The sequence below is a fragment of the Miscanthus floridulus genome, chromosome 1 (assembly GCF_019320115.1).
Source record: "Miscanthus floridulus cultivar M001 chromosome 1, ASM1932011v1, whole genome shotgun sequence".
NCBI lineage: Eukaryota > Viridiplantae > Streptophyta > Magnoliopsida > Poales > Poaceae > Miscanthus > Miscanthus floridulus.
The window spans coordinates 199,738,351-199,754,454 of NC_089580.1; positions in this window are offsets into that span (position 1 = coordinate 199,738,351).

Consider the following 16,104-nt stretch of genomic DNA (forward strand, 5'->3'; position numbering starts at 1 on the left):
CGCAAAAGCGCGACCGCGACGAGGCGACTCTACCGACCTGAACCTCTTTGCCTTTCGCCGATGGCGACGACTGACGAGCAGGGGCAGGTGATGGATACAGCGTCGGCGGGAGGAGCAGCCGGCTCAAAAGAGACGTGCGCACGAAGCAGCAGGTCGGTCGGACTCGCTCGATCGGTGAGACATCGATTCGCGGCGTATTTGCCGGCCATGTCAAGGAACATTTCGCCGTTCGTCTGACGTCGCAGCTCTTAAAGTCGCCGTGTGTCTGCACGACGCGTCAGATGTGCGAGTTCTGAAAGACGCATTTGATGCATGATATACTCCGTATACACGTGTGTACATTCCCGAGGTCAATTATATAAGAATATGATCTGATGGATGCGTCCAAAAAGCTGCCAGATGATCCCGTAATTGAAAGTTGGAAACGGCTATAATTTCAAAAAAGAAGAAGAAGAGGGGCTCGAAACGGCTATACTGGTAGTTACAGATTCATTCTATGCCACTACTGGAGTATAGTATACTACCACTGACTGCGGGAAAACCGGATTATATTGCCAACTTCCGTTGAGGTGTTGACTTTACTATTCTAGCTTTGTTAACTCTCGTCGGTCGGCGCTCCAGCACGGCTTATCGAATCCTAATACAGTATTATCTATCTACCCCACACTATAATACACCAGTTAAAATAAATCTACAGCCATAACAAATACCTGCTCTGTAACAACTCAAAATCCACACACCAAAAACCACAACTACAAATTTTTTTTGTTGTTAACCCCATGCAATGTTGAGTGACAACTGAAGGAGCCAACCCTAGGTTTTTCATTAGTTGTAACCCAACTAGACAATTTCATGAGCATAGCATGTCATTTGTTAATTATGTTTATTTAAATTCTAACAAATAAAGTAATGCATACATTGTCAACTCAAATTATGATTTGGATTTTCAAATGCTTTACAACTTCTTTAAAGTAATAAACCACAAAGTAATTATTAATCAAACCAAAGAATAAATGCTTAAAATGAAAACAATTTCTATTGTTGTATAACAAAACTACCACTATTGTTGTTAAACAAAATAGCTAAATAAAGTTCCTAATATATATAAAAGAGTGTTGTGGGCCTCATATATAAAAATCCAATGAATAAGGTACACCAGATTTGAATTCAAACTCCAAATCAAATTTGAATTCAAACAGAGAAGAAGAAAAGTAAAACAGAAAAAGAAAGGAAATGGAAAAGCCATCTGGCCCAGCTTGCGGCCTGTCCATCTTCTTGGCCCAGCTCGCCAACGGCAACAGCAGCCCATCAACCGCTAACCGGCTTGCGCCCTCCTCTGCTGGCCCACGCGCAGCCGCAAGCAGGCCTAGCCCGACCGCGCGCGGCCCACGCAGCCAGCCCGCACGCCACCACACCATCGTTTTCCCTGGTTTCGCTGACGGATGGACCCCCGATGTCATCCCCCTCCTTGGTCCCCTCCTCTGCAATCAAAAAACAGAGCACAGGTGCCGTGGGGGAAAATCCGATGCCGCCTCGGCCCCTCTCCGTCGTTCGTGCCTCACAACCGACTGCGAGGCCCCGCTGGATGGGTGCCACGCTGGCACCGGCTGCCCGACAGGGTCACGCACGGTGCGTGACCGTTGCCGCACGCGCCTGCCATGGCCATGGCCGAGCCGTGACCCTGTCGCCTCCCTGTCCCCCGCCTTTTTGATCAAGGAGCACGGAAACGGTTTCGCCATCGCACCCGCTGCCACGTCGTGACCCCGTAGCCCTAGCCTCGACGCGATCATAGCCCTCTGCGCGCCCCTTGTCCATCCCCAGCCACTCGCTCCATGCCATGGCCGAGCTTTGGCTATAAAAACCAAGCCCTAGAGCCCTAGCACGTTCCCAAGCCCCGCCGCCACCTTGTGGCCATCCACTACACACCTGAGCCAAGAGAGAGAGGGGAAAAAGAAAAGGAAGAAGAGGAAGAAGAAGGAGCGTCGAAGCTGTCCGACATCGCCAGTGTCGCTGGAGTGGAGGACGTCGCCCCGATCGACCATGTCAACGCTGCTGCTTGGCATGGCACGGTAATGTCTTGACATGGCCACGACCCGCCATTGCATCGCCATCCTATCGCCTTCGACACCGACGGTGATCCCATGCACCGCCCTTCGCTCATTGTCACCGTGTGCACCATGGTCGCCGACGTGATCTCCCCAACCTAGGAGGCCCAACGTCCACACCTTTCGCAGCCTCGGAGCATGGCACACTCACGCACATATCCATGACCACACCTACCCCCTTGTTAAGCCCCGAAGGACCGGGCACCTCGGAGCCCTGTACGCGCACCGAGCACGCTCACCATGGCCAGAGCACGACCATGGTGGAGCCGTTCTGTCAGATACGAGCCAGTAGAGGTAGGATGGATCGACTTGCCTTGATCTTGGGAAGCCATAGAACACCTAGACCGCCCCGCCGACACCTCGTAGCACTCCTACATGCCTCACTGTCATCACCGTGCCGCCACGGACGCCGTAGTGCCCCTACCGGCCACATGGGGACCCGAAGCCCTGCCTTGAACCCCTAGATGCCCTTGCCGTGCCCCCATGGATCCGTAGAGGCCCTTATCCGCCCAGCCGAGCCACCAGGGAGCCCCAACGCTCGACCTCACCGCCGGCGAGAGCTCTGCTCCGGCAGAACACCAGTGGAGAAATGGGGGGCGGAGCCTCTCGTCACCCCGTGCACCGGGTGCATGATGCACCGCACGGCCTGTGCCCACATGGACACGGTCCACCGTAGACCTGCCCACGGTCCATGGACCAGCGCTCTTGAGTCCACTATGGACCGTGCCTGTGAACCAAAGCCCATTAGAGGCCCACTAGGAGCCCAACTGTGCCATGTGGCAACCTTCGCAGCGCGACACGTGTCCGGGCTGGCCTGACCCAAATCCAGCCCTACCCAGGCCCACCAAAGCCCAGTCGAGACCCAATCCCGTTGACCATTGACCAGTCAACATTGACCGATTGACCGGACCCACATGTCAGCGACACAGAGACTCTGGACCCACATGTCAGCAAGTGACGTCATGCTGACATCATGACAACATCACACGGGTCCCCCTGTCAGTAACAACATAGCCAAGGTGACGTCATGATGACGTCACGGTGATGTCAGCTGCTGACGCCAGCAGCTCTGGCCCCACATGTCAGTGACTGTGACCCGTAGACCGTTGACTCGCCTGTTGACTTGATGTTGACTTTGACCAGACCCACATGTCAGCGACCCAAGAGCCCTGGCCCCACCTGTCGGAATTGATGACGTTGATGATGTCATGCTGACGTCAAGATGACGTCAGCAGGAGCCCACTTGTCAGCTCGGAGCCGAGATGATGACGTCACGCTAGCGTCAGCATGCCGCGTGGACCAGTCACAGTGTGACACGTGTCAGCCCAGGATTAATTCAGCCTTATCCATTTTCAGAGATGATTTAACCATCAGAAATTCATAACTAATTCATACAACCTCAGAAAAATACGAAACCGGGACCAAAATTCATCTAAAATCAAACTTTACGCAATGAACCCATGTTTGAGTGCATTTGACTCTTTTTAATTGTCATGGCTTCTTTGTGCTATTCTATAGACGTCGCTAACGCGACTATAATTCAAAGGTATGCAGACTCGGAGGAGAACCAGACAGACGAGGATTGTGAGTATCGTGAGGAGTACGGAGACGACTACACTGAAGGTGCCACATCCCACCCAATCTCGTAGCACCTATTACGCATGGCTAATATAAAACTGCTATTGCTTTACTTTACTATTATAAACATACTATGATAGGACTTGCATGGTAGTATGCCTACTTGATGGCCCTTACCTTGACGCAACCTTACCCCTGCATACCCTACTATTAGGCTAGACACACGCTTACTGCTATATTTCATTACTTATACTTCTACTACGCTTATACTATATTAATACGTGGTGGAAACTGGTGTTATCTAGGCTATGGGGAGAGTGCTGCGTGTGTGACTTGGGTGTGTGGAGGGTGAGGGTTGTGTCGACCAAGTTGGAGTATACGATGAGCCTAGGGCAAGTCTTGCCATGGGGTGCTACCTAGGCACCCCTAGAAATGGATACCTATGGTGGGTAAAATGGTATATGAGGTGGCCCTGGGTGTGAACCTGTGATGGGAGGAGCCCAAGGTGGAGGTGCTGTGGTGGCATAGTAAATGGAAACCCTGATAAAGACATTCTGGCATGGTCATCCCTAAGGACTTACTAGTACTCAGATTCACCGGGAAGCCTTACGTACTACTCGCCCTATATGGTGCGGGACGGCCGGACTAATTGGTAAGATATTGCCACTACTGCTAGGTTGATAGCGGATAGTGTAAGGAGGTACGGGGCGCGGAGGATTCCCCCACACTCTTCCGAGACTTCATGGAGACCTTGTGGACCTAGCTCATGACTCATAGTTTCAGCCACCCTAGACTAAACTTGGGGTGTACTAGGGCTGAATGGTAGAGTGGCATTATCCTAGGCTAGCAAGCGGCTAGAATCAGCCCAATTAACGATGGTCAGCGATGAAGGCAGATCTTGTGGTTATGTAAAACCTCTGCAAAGTGTATGGTTGATTGATCGATACATGTGCTGACTTGTCAGCTATGGACCTTTCCTGGGTTTCGCTTAAACTAGATAGTGAGATGAGTCCTTCTCTTCTTCCCCCATGAGAGAGTGTTGGTCGTAGCCAGGGGCTATAGGCCTTGAGACAGTGCCGAGAGGGAGTTGGCCTATCGACTGAGTGATGGTATGATGATGGTGTGGACATGGTGGTATATCGATCCTAGGATCGAAACCTGGCTCTGGATGGGAATGGGGTGGAATGTGTGGGAATGGTGTTAAAAACTTGACCAACTATTATTAAACTCTTGATACGCTAATACATAGGAAACCCCAACCTTATAGGTTCCTTTTGATTATATCCAACTTGCATCCAATTTCCACAAAGCAATGCTCATAGGGTGGGAGTGGCCAGTATAAATCATACTGATAAATTTTGGCACACAGGTTCTGCTGAGGAGTATAGCTCTGAAGAGTTTGATGGTTGAGCGGTTCGTTCCTACACTCAAGTTTGGCGATCTTATCTTCAAGTTGTTATGAATGAATGTTACTTTTTGATTCCACCAATGCAGCGATGTAATAATTTATGTAATTCCGCACTTTATGTACTCTGATATTATCGTTGTATGGATGTGGTATTTGACTGGAATTTGGGTAATATGATCTACAACGGTCATAATACACTTCAACTCTGTGGATTTCCCTTCGTGGAAATCAGGTCGTTTCAGTTGGTATCAGAGCCATACTTGACCATAGGACGAAATCCTCAGAAATGGACGATAGAATAGGACGTGAACAACCCTTCTTTCGGTTATATACTGACCCTGCATTTATTTTTATGAAAGGCTTATCTATTATTGACCTGCTAACACCCGTTCCTTAAAACATGCAGATGGCAATGAACGTCGACTGGCTGCCTCTAGGACCGCTACCTTTGGACCATGCCAAGCTTACCTTCGACCTACGTGAGCTCGGGGGTTTTGCATAGACCCTCTGTCGAGTTCTCGTCACGTTAGGAGTCCCTGACAAGCTTCTCAAGGTCACCTGCATCGGGAAGTTAGCTCAGGAAGGAGGAATCGAAGGACCGATTGTCACCTCAGTCGAGTTCCCAGCTAGCACTACCTTACCTTCTGTCCAAGCTTTCACCGAGTTGACTATAGAGGACACAGTCAAGGAGGGACTATGAGCTATCTCACACAAGGCACTTCATAGAGTGATGAGGGACCACTACGAGCACCTAAAGGCGATAGAGTTCCATCTACTTCCCCAGGCCCTCGACCTTAGCCTTACCCCTAGTGAGCAGAGTTTCATAGCCGGTAGAGTTATCTTTGCTGAGGAGGACAGATGCCTTCGCGTCTCGGCTATCCACCTACTAGAGCAGGACAGGTACATGACCTAGCTAGAGCAGAGGAGACGTCAAGACTAGGCCCTTCTATGGGAGTACCAGGAGCGAGACTTGTAGGGAGCACAGGAGCAGGCTAGTCTACTTGAGACAGTTGCCAAGCTACAGGACGAGCTCAACCATCATGAAGAAGTCCACAGAACCGAGGTCATAGACTTACAGGACAAAGCCACCGACCTAGGCAATAGGAACTGCTACCTCGACAGCAAGGTCTTGGAGTTGTAGAGAGAGTTGGACGATAAGAAGGCCGAGTTCAACTATAGAGGAGACAGAGAGAGGTCTAAGGGGATTGATATGCTAAAAATCCAATCTCAGAACAAGATCATGACTCAGGATCTAGAGGAGTTTAGGAAGAAGGCTGTACATAACTAGGGTCACCTGATTGAGGCACTTAGGCAGAACGAGTACCTATAGGACAAGTGTGAGAGGACATGGTAGGCTTGGCAGAAGTCTGATAAGAAGCGCCTCAGGGAGATGAAGGGTATGTGGGATCAGCTACCTAAGGAGATTCGCAGCAAGACGAAGCCTAGGATAGAGGAGTTTGAGTTAGCCCTGACTTGCCTCAACCTAGACGCCTACCCTACCCTACCTGGAGCCAAGCCTACTAAGGAGCTCGCCGAGGCCTTGAAGTACGTGTCCTGACTTCACAAGTCTGACGAGGAGATTAAGATCGAGAACAGTCGTATCCCAGCTACGGTGTACGAGTTAGAGTAGATGACCCTACGTGGTCATGAGTCATGTTAGTGGCTTCCATAAGTTGTACCCCATGATGTACCCCTTATGTGATGTAATATGAGACACTATGCGTAGTATGATTCTCGTGAGTCTTCAAGTATAGCTACTAGAGATGATGCCATGTAATAAAACTCATGTAATGAATGTTTTGGATCTTATTGCATCTTATGGATCTTATTGCTTCTTTGTAATGAATGTTGGATAGTATAAATGTTTTTCTTTAAATCGTCAAAAATCATGTAATCATACTGAATTATAAGCACTTATGGCACAAACACTAAAATTCCTATGATCCGTGTTGCAGATGCCGAACCACCGATCTGATTGCCTAATGAACCGTGGACGTGCGCCCACCCCCGAACCGGTCGAACCAAATGGGGGCATGGTGGCAACAACCATGGTCGAGGCCGTGGTCGTGGACATGGAGGGATACCCTTCAACCTAGAGAATACCCCGTCGCCTGAGGAGAACATTTCGCCGCCACCACCACCGACCCTGACAGAGGTGATGGCGCAACAGACTCAGCTTCTTGCAGCTCTTGTAGATAGAGCAAACCATCGCCAGGGAGGCTAGTAGAATGACTTCCAAAGGAAGCTGGAAGGATTTCTAAAGCGAAGGCCACCTACCTATGATGGCACCAACCCTGACCCACTTGTAGCCAATGACTGGCTCAAGGAGATGGAGAAGAAGCTCGACCTCACCACCTTCACCGACGATGAGTGTGTTGGAGCTGCCACACACTAGCTCACAGGTGCAGCACGCGCCTGGTGGGATAGTTTCAGTGATTCCCATGTGGACCCTGCCAACATCTCGTGGGAAGAGTTCACCGAAGCATTCACTGAGTATCACATTCCCAAGGGTATCATGGAGGCCAAAGCCGAGGAGTTCCACAACATCAAGATGGGAAAGGATAGGGTGACTGAGGACACTACTTGTTTCACCAATCTTCTATGCTATGCACCTTCCTATGTTGTAAACTCTGAGAAGGAGAAGCTGTACTATTACCGCAAGGGACTTAACCCGCACATCAAGCTGAAGTTTGGTGGTATTGAGAGTAGCACGCTGCGTGCTCTGGTGGATCGCTGCATCCAGATTGAGAAGGACCGTGCTGAAGCTAGAGAGGAGTATAGGGAGAGGAAGCGTAAGCCTGAGGAGTCCTTCCATGGCTGTGATCGTAAGAGGTTCCACAGAGATATGCCACCCAGGGAATGCTCTTGCCACAACAGGGATGACAACCCTAGACCGAGTAGGGATAGGGGAGGCTACACCACCAAATACTCTCGCCCTGCTCAGGATCATTACACCTAGGACCGTTATGCTCAGGACCGCAACACTCAGGACCGTTTCAACCATTCCCACTCTGTGAATGAACACCCAGCACAGAACTGCTCCGCACCAGGCACTAGAAACTGGAAGGCACCCGCGCCAACCCCTATAGGCAGTGCGCCTTTCACCTACTTCACTTGTGGCCAACTGGGTCATAAAGCCACTGAGTGCCCTCAGAACTCAGCCGCTCAGAAGTCTTAGTTCAAGGGATTTGCTACTCGTGGACGTCTCAACCATCTGGATGCCGAGGAAGCACAGGTTGCCCCTGATGTGGTGTACGGTATGTTTTTAGTTAATGGCAATACTGCATCAGTTCTATTTGACTCTGGAGCAACTTGTTCTTACATATCATCCAAGTTTGCACAAGAACATGACCTACCTATAACCCCACGTGAAAAGCCTATCATCACCAGTTCACCTTTAGGAGACCTAAAGTGCACCCATATCTGTAAGGGAGTGAGTCTTACCATTGAGGGTCTTATCTTTAAAGCCGACCTAACCCTGTTACCTTTCACAAACCTAGATGTCATCTTAGGCATGGATTGGATAACCATTCACCGAGGCATCATATCATGTTCACCTAGATACGTCTAAGTGACCCACCCATCAGGCCAAGTTATTAGATGTGAACCTTAGTTCGGAAAGTCCACTTCTATCCTGTGTGCCCTTAAAGCGAGTTCAGAATCACAAAAAGAGGAGAAGACAGTTTATGATGTGCCTGTGGTCAGAGACTATCCTGATGTATTCCCTGAAGAATTACCAGGTATGCCACCAGACCAAGATGTAAAGTTCATCATTGATCTTTTGCCAAGAACAGGACCTATTGCCAAGAGACCCTATCGCATGTTAGTTGATGAACTAGCCGAGCTCAAGAAACAGCTTGATGAGCTCATCTCGAAGGGATATATCAGACCTAGTGCTTCACCCTAGGGATCCCCCATTCTGCTTGTTAAGAAGGATGGCTCAATGAGAATATGCATTGATTACCGGAACTTGAATGTAGTCACCATCAAGAACAAGTACCCTCTGCTAAGAATCGATGATCTGCTTGATCAGCTTCGAGGTGCCAAGTATTTCTCCAAGATTGATCTCAGATCTGGCTATCATCAGATGAAGATTTAAGAGAGTGACATCTCGAAGATAGCTTTCGTGACTAGGTATGGGCAGTATGAGTTCACTGTGGTGTCCTTTGGACTCACGAATGCTCCCGCATACTTCATGAACATGATGAATAAGGTTTTCATGAATGAACTAGATAAGTTCATGGTAGTATTCATTGATGACATCCTTGTCTATTCACCCACCGCTGAAGAACATGAACATCATCTGAGAACTATGCTTGAGAAACTAGCTAAACATCAGCTCTACGTAAAGTTTAGTAAATGCGAATTTTGGCTACAGAAAGTTGCCTTCCTAGGCCATGTGCTATCAGCTAAAGGGGTTGCAGTTGACCCAGCTAAGATTGAAGCTGTGAAAGAATGAGATCAACCTCGTAACATGACTAAAGTCAGAAGTTTCTTAGGATTGGCCAGATATTATCGCCGATTCATCGAAAACTTCTCCAAGATAGCCTGTCCGATGACCAACCTTCTAAAGAAGACTAAGAAGTTTGAATGGATGCCCGAATGCGAACAAAGCTTCTAGGAATTGAAACAGAGGCTTACCATAACTCCTGTGCTAGCATTGCCCGATATCAGCAAATATTTCGTGGTCTTCTGTGATGCATCCCGTCAAGGACTTGGCTGTGTATTGATGCAAGGTAGAAGAGTGATAGCTTATGCTTCTCGATAGTTAAAAGAACATGAGAACTGTTACCCTACTCATGATCTTGAGTTAGCAGCAGTTGTGCATGCCTTGAAGATCTAGAGGCACTACTTGATAGGCAACAAGTGTGATATCTATACCGATCACAAGAGCTTGAAGTACTTTTTCACTCAGGAAGATCTAAATATGAGGCAACGCTGATGGCTAGAATTGATCAAGGACTATGACATAGAAATTCACTATCATCTAGGAAAAGCTAATGTAGTTGCAGATGCTCTCAGTCGTAAGAGTTACTGTCACACGTTGATCACTGAATCCGTACCACCTAAGCTCAAGGAAGAGATTGAAGATTTCCAACTTAAGATACTACCGCATGACTTGTTGAATGAGCTTTGTATACAGTATGATCTCACAGATCGCATGCGTCAAGCTCAGAAAAGTTGTGAAGAGATCGAATATCTCCGTAGTCTGATGAAACTAGGCTACAAGACCAACCACCAGGAAGATGAATAAGGAACCATCTGGTTCAAGAACAGAATCTGTGTTCCTTCTGACCTAGTACTACGAGAGGAAATTCTATCAGAAGCTCATAATTCCAAGTACTATATTCACCCTGGAGGCTCAAAGATATATCAAGACTTGAAGAAACACTTTTGGTGGAAAGGCATGAAGACTGACATTGCGGGACATGTGGCACGATGTGACACCTATAATAGAGTCAAGGTTGAACATCAAAGGCCTGCAGGATTGCTAAAGCCTCTTGACATTCCCGAGTGGAAGTGGGAGAGTATATCTATGGATTTCATAGTTGGATTGCCCCGTTCATAGAAAGGCAATGATTCCATCTGGGTGATTGTTGATCGTTTGACCAAGATTGCTCACTTTGTACCAGTTAAGACCAAGACCGATGCTGAAAAATTAGCAGATCTATATGTTGAGCATATTCTCAGACTGCATGGGGCTTCCTCTAGTATTGTATCTGATCGTGGTCCTCAGTTTGTGTCTCGATTCTAGGAAGCCCTGCACAAGTCCATTAGCACCAAACTTGATTTCAGTACCTCTTATCACCCATAGACAGATGGATAGACAGAACAAGTAAATTAGATCTTAGAAGACATGCTTCGTGCTAGTGTACTAAATTATGGCTTTGATTGGGAGAAATGCCTTCCCTATGTAGAGTTCTCCTACAACAATAGCTACCAAGCCAGTATCAAGATGTCGCCATTTGAAGCTCTATATGGTAGACCTTGTCAGACACCTTTGATGTGGTCTCAACCGGGGGAAAGATCATTCTTTGATTCCGCTAAGATCCAAGATGAAGAAGGAGTTGCTCAAGTGAAGGAGAATTTGGGGATTGCTCAAAGTCGATACAAGAGCTATGCTGACAAAAGAAGAAGAGAACTTGAGTTCAATGTGGGAGACTTCGTCTATCTCAAGGTATCCCCGCTATGTGGAACTATCAGATTCCACATAAAAGGCAAGCTCGCTCCTAGATTTGCTGGGCCATACAAGATCCGTAAGAGAATTGGAAAACTCGCTTACAAACTTGAGCTACCTAAGGAATTGGTGGGTGTACATCCCGTATTCCATGTCTCACAGCTACGCAAGTGTTTGAGAGTACCCGATGAAGTAGTTCCAACTGATACACTTGACATCTAGAACACTCTCGAGTATAAAGAGCATCCTATCAGAATTCTGGGTAGAGATACCAAAGAGACCCAAAGCAAAACTATTCCTATGTGCAAGATCCAATGGAGCAATCACACTAAGAGAGAAGCAACATGGGAGAAAGAGTCTGACCTCCGGTTACAATATCCTTATCTCTTCGAAGGGTACGTTACGCTTTAATCTCGAGGACGAGATTTTGTTAAGGGGGTAGGACTGTAACAACCCAAAAATCCACACACCAAAAATCACAACTACAAATTTTTTTGTTGTTAACCCCATGCAATGTTGAGTGACAACTGAAGGAGCCAACCCTAGGGTTTTCATTAGTTGTAACCCAACTAGACAATTTCATGAGCATAGCATGTCATTTGTTAATTCTGTTTATTTAAATTCTAACAAATAAAGTAATGCATACATTGTCAACTCAAATTGTGATTTGGATTTCCAAATACTTTACAACTTCTTTAAAGTAATAAACCACAAAGTAATTATTAATCAAACCAAAGAATAAATGCTTAAAATGAAAACCATTTCTATTGTTGTATAACAAAACTACCACTATTGTTGTTAAACAAAATAGCTAAATAAAGTTCCTAATATATATAAAAGAGTGTTGTGGGCCTCATATCTAAAAATCCAATGAATAAGGTACACCAGATTTGAATTCAAACTCCAAATCAAATTTGAATTCAAACAAAGAAGAAGAAAAGTAAAACAGAAAAAGAAAGGAAATGGAAGAGGAAAATGGAAAAGCCATCTGGCCCAGCTTGCGGCCTGTCCATCTTCTTGGCCTAGCTCGCCAATGGCAACAGCAGCCCATCAACCGCTAATCGGCTTGCGCCCTCCTCTGCTGGCCCATGCACAGCCACAAGCAGGCCTGGCCCGACCATGCGTGGCCCATGTAGCCAGCTCGCACACCACCACGCCGTCGTTTTCCCCTGTTTCACTGACGGATGGACCCTCGATGTCATCCCCCTCCTTGGTCCCCTCCTCTGCAATCGGAAAACAGAGCACATGTGCCGTGGGGGAAAAATCCAATGTCGCCTCAGCCCCTCTCCGCCGTCCGTGCCTCACAACCGACTGTGAGGCCCCACTAGATGGGTGCCACGTAGGCACCGGCTGCCCGACAGGGTCACGCATGGTGCGTGACCACTACCGCACGCGCCTACCATGGCCATGGCCGAGCCGTGACCCTATCGCCTCGCTGTCCCACGCCTTTTTGATCAAGGAGCACGAAAATGATTTTGCCATCGCACCCACAGCCACGTCATGACCCCATAGCCCTAGCCTCGACGCGATCACAGCCCACCATGTGCCCCTTGGCCATCCCTAGCCGCTCGCTCCATGCCATGGGCGAGCTTCGGCTATAAAAACCAAGCCCTAGAGCCCTAGCATGTTCCCAAGCCCTACCGCCACCTTGTGGCCATCCACTGCACACCCGAGCCAAGAGAGAGAGGGGAAAAAGAAAAGGAAGAAGAGGAAGAAGAAGGAGCGCCGAAGCCGTCCGACGTCGCCAATGTCGCTGGAGTGGAGGACATCGCCCCAATCGACCATGTCGACGCTGCTGCTCGGCATGGCACGACAATGTCTTGACATGGCCATGACTCGCCATTGCACCGCCATCCTATCGCCTTCGACATCGACGGTGATCCCATGCACCGCCTTTCGCTCATCGTCACCGTGTGCACCATGGCCGCCGATGTGATCTCCCCACCTAGGAGGCCCAACGTCCACACCTTTTGCAGCCTTGGAGCATGGCACACTCATGCACATATCCACAACCACACCTACCCCCTTATCAAGCCCCAAAGGATCGGGCACCTCGGAGCCCTGTACGCGCACCGAGCATGCTCGCCATGGCTAGAGCACGACCATGGCAGAGCCATTCTGTCAGATACGAGCCAGTAGAGGTAGGACGGATCAACTTGCCTTGATCTTGGGAAGCCGTATAACACTTAGATCGCCCCGTTAGTGCCCCATAGGGCTCCTGCATGCCTCACCATCGTCACCGTGCCACTGCGGACGCCATAGTGCCCCTACCGGCCACATGGGGACCCGAAACCCCGCCTTGAGCCCCTGGATGCCCTTGCCGTGCCCCCACGGATCTGTAGAGGCCCTTATCCACCCAGCCGAGCCACCAGGGAGCCCCCACGCTCGGCCTCACCGCCGGCAAGAGCTCTGCTTTGGCAGAACACTGGTGGAGAAACGGGGGGCGGAGCCTCTCGTCACCTCGAGCACCGGGTGCACGATGCACCACACGGCCTGTGACTGCATGGACATGGTCCACCGTAGACCTACCCGTGGTCCATGGACCAGTGCTCCTGAGTCCACCATGGACCGTGCCTATGAACCAAAGCCCATTAGAGGCCCACTAGGAGCCCAACTGCGCCATGTGGCAACCTTCGCAGCGCGACACGTGTCTGGGCTGGCCCGACCCAAATCCAGCCCTACCCAGGCCCACCAAAGCCCAGTCGAGACCCAATCCCGTTGACCGATTGACCGGACCCACATGTCAGTGACACAGACTCTGGACCCACATATTAGTAAGTGACGTCATGCTGACATCATGACAACATCATGCGGGTCCCCCTGTCAGTAACAACATAGCCGAGGTGATGTCACGACAACGTCAACTGCTGACATCACGGCGACGTCAGCTACTGACATCACGGCGACGTCAGCTGCTGACGTCAGCAACTCTGGCCCCACATGTCAGTGACTATGACCCGTTGACCGTTGACTCGCCTATTGACTTGATGTTGACTTTGACCAGACCCACATGTCATCGACCTAAGAGCCCTGGCCCCACCTATCGGAACTGATGACGTTGATGACGTCAGTAGGACCCCACTTGTCAGCTCGGAGCTGAGATGATGATGTCATGCTGACATCACGCTGGCGTCAGCATGCCGCGTGGACCAGTCACAGTGTGACACGTGTCAGCCCAGGATTAATTCAGCCTTATCCATTTTTAGAGATGATTTAACCTTCGGAAAGTCATAACTAATTCATACGACCTCTGAAAAATACGAAACTAGGACCAAAATTCATTTAAAATCAAACTTTACGCAATGAACCCGTGTTTGAGTGCATTTGGCTCTTTTGAATTTTCATGGCTTCTTTGTGCTATTCTATAGACGTCGCTAACGCGACTATAATTCGATCGTATGTAGACTCAGAGGAGAACTAGACTGATGATGATCGTGAGTACCGTGAGGAGTACAGAGATGACTACACTGAAGGTGCCACATCCCACCCAATCTCGTAGCACCTATTATGCATGGCTAATATAGAACTGCTATTGCTTTACTTTACTATTATAAACATACTATGATAGGACTTGCATGATAGTATGCTTACTTGATGGCCTTTACCTTGACGCAACCTTACCCCTACATACCCTGCTATTAGGCTAGACACACGCTTACTGCTATATTTCATTGCTTATACTTCTACTACGCTTATACTACATTAATGCGTGGTGGAAACTGGTGTTATCTGGACTATGGAGAGAGTGCTGTATATGTGACTTGGGTGTGTGGAGGGTGAGGGTTGTGTCGACCAAGTTAGAGTATATGATGAGCCTAGGGCAAGTCTTGCCATGGGGTGCTACCTGGGCACCCCTAGAAATGGATACCTGTGGTGGGTAAAATGGTATATGAGGTGGCCCTGGGTGTGAACCTGTGATGGGAGGAGCCTAGGGTGGAGGTGCTGTGGTGGCACGGTAAATGGAAATCCTGATAAAGACATTCTGGCTTGGTCATCCCTAAGGACTTACTAGTACTCAGATTCATCGAGAAGTCTTACGTACCACTCGCCCTATATGGTGCGGGAAGGCCAGACTACTTGGTAGGATATTGCCACTACTGCTTGGTTGATAGCGGACAGTGTAAGGAGGTACGGGGCACGGAGGATTCCTCCCCACCCTTCCAAGACTTCATGGAGACCTTGTGGACCTGGCTCATGACTCACAGTTTTAGCCACCCCACACTAAACTTGGGGTGTACCAGGGCTGAATGGTAGAGTGGCATTATTCTAGGCTAGCAAGCGGCCGGAATCAGCCCAGTTGACGACGGTCAGCGAGGAAGGCGGATCTTGTGGTTATGTAAAACCTCTGCAGAGTGTATGGTTGATCGATCGATACATGTGCCAACTTGTCGGCCATGGACCTTTCCTAGGTTTCGCTTAAACTAGATAGTGAGATGAGTCCTTCTCTTCTTCCCCCATGAGAGAGTGTCGGTCGTAGCCAGGGGCTATAGGCCTTGAGACAGTACCGAGAGGGAGTTGGCCTATCGACTAAGTGATGGTATGATGATGGTGTGGAGATGGTGGTATATCGATCCCAGGATCGAAACCTGGCTCTAGATGGGAATGGGGTGGAATGTGTGGGAATGGTGTTAAAAACTTGACCAACTATTATTAAACTCTTGATACGCTAATACATAGGAAACCCCAGCCTTATAGGTTCCTTTTGATTATATCCAACTTGCATCCAATTTCCACAAAGCAATGCTCATAGGGTGGGAGTGGCCAGTACAAATCGTACTGATAAATTTTGGCACACAGGTTCTGCTAAGGAGTATAGCTCTGAAGAGTTTGACGGT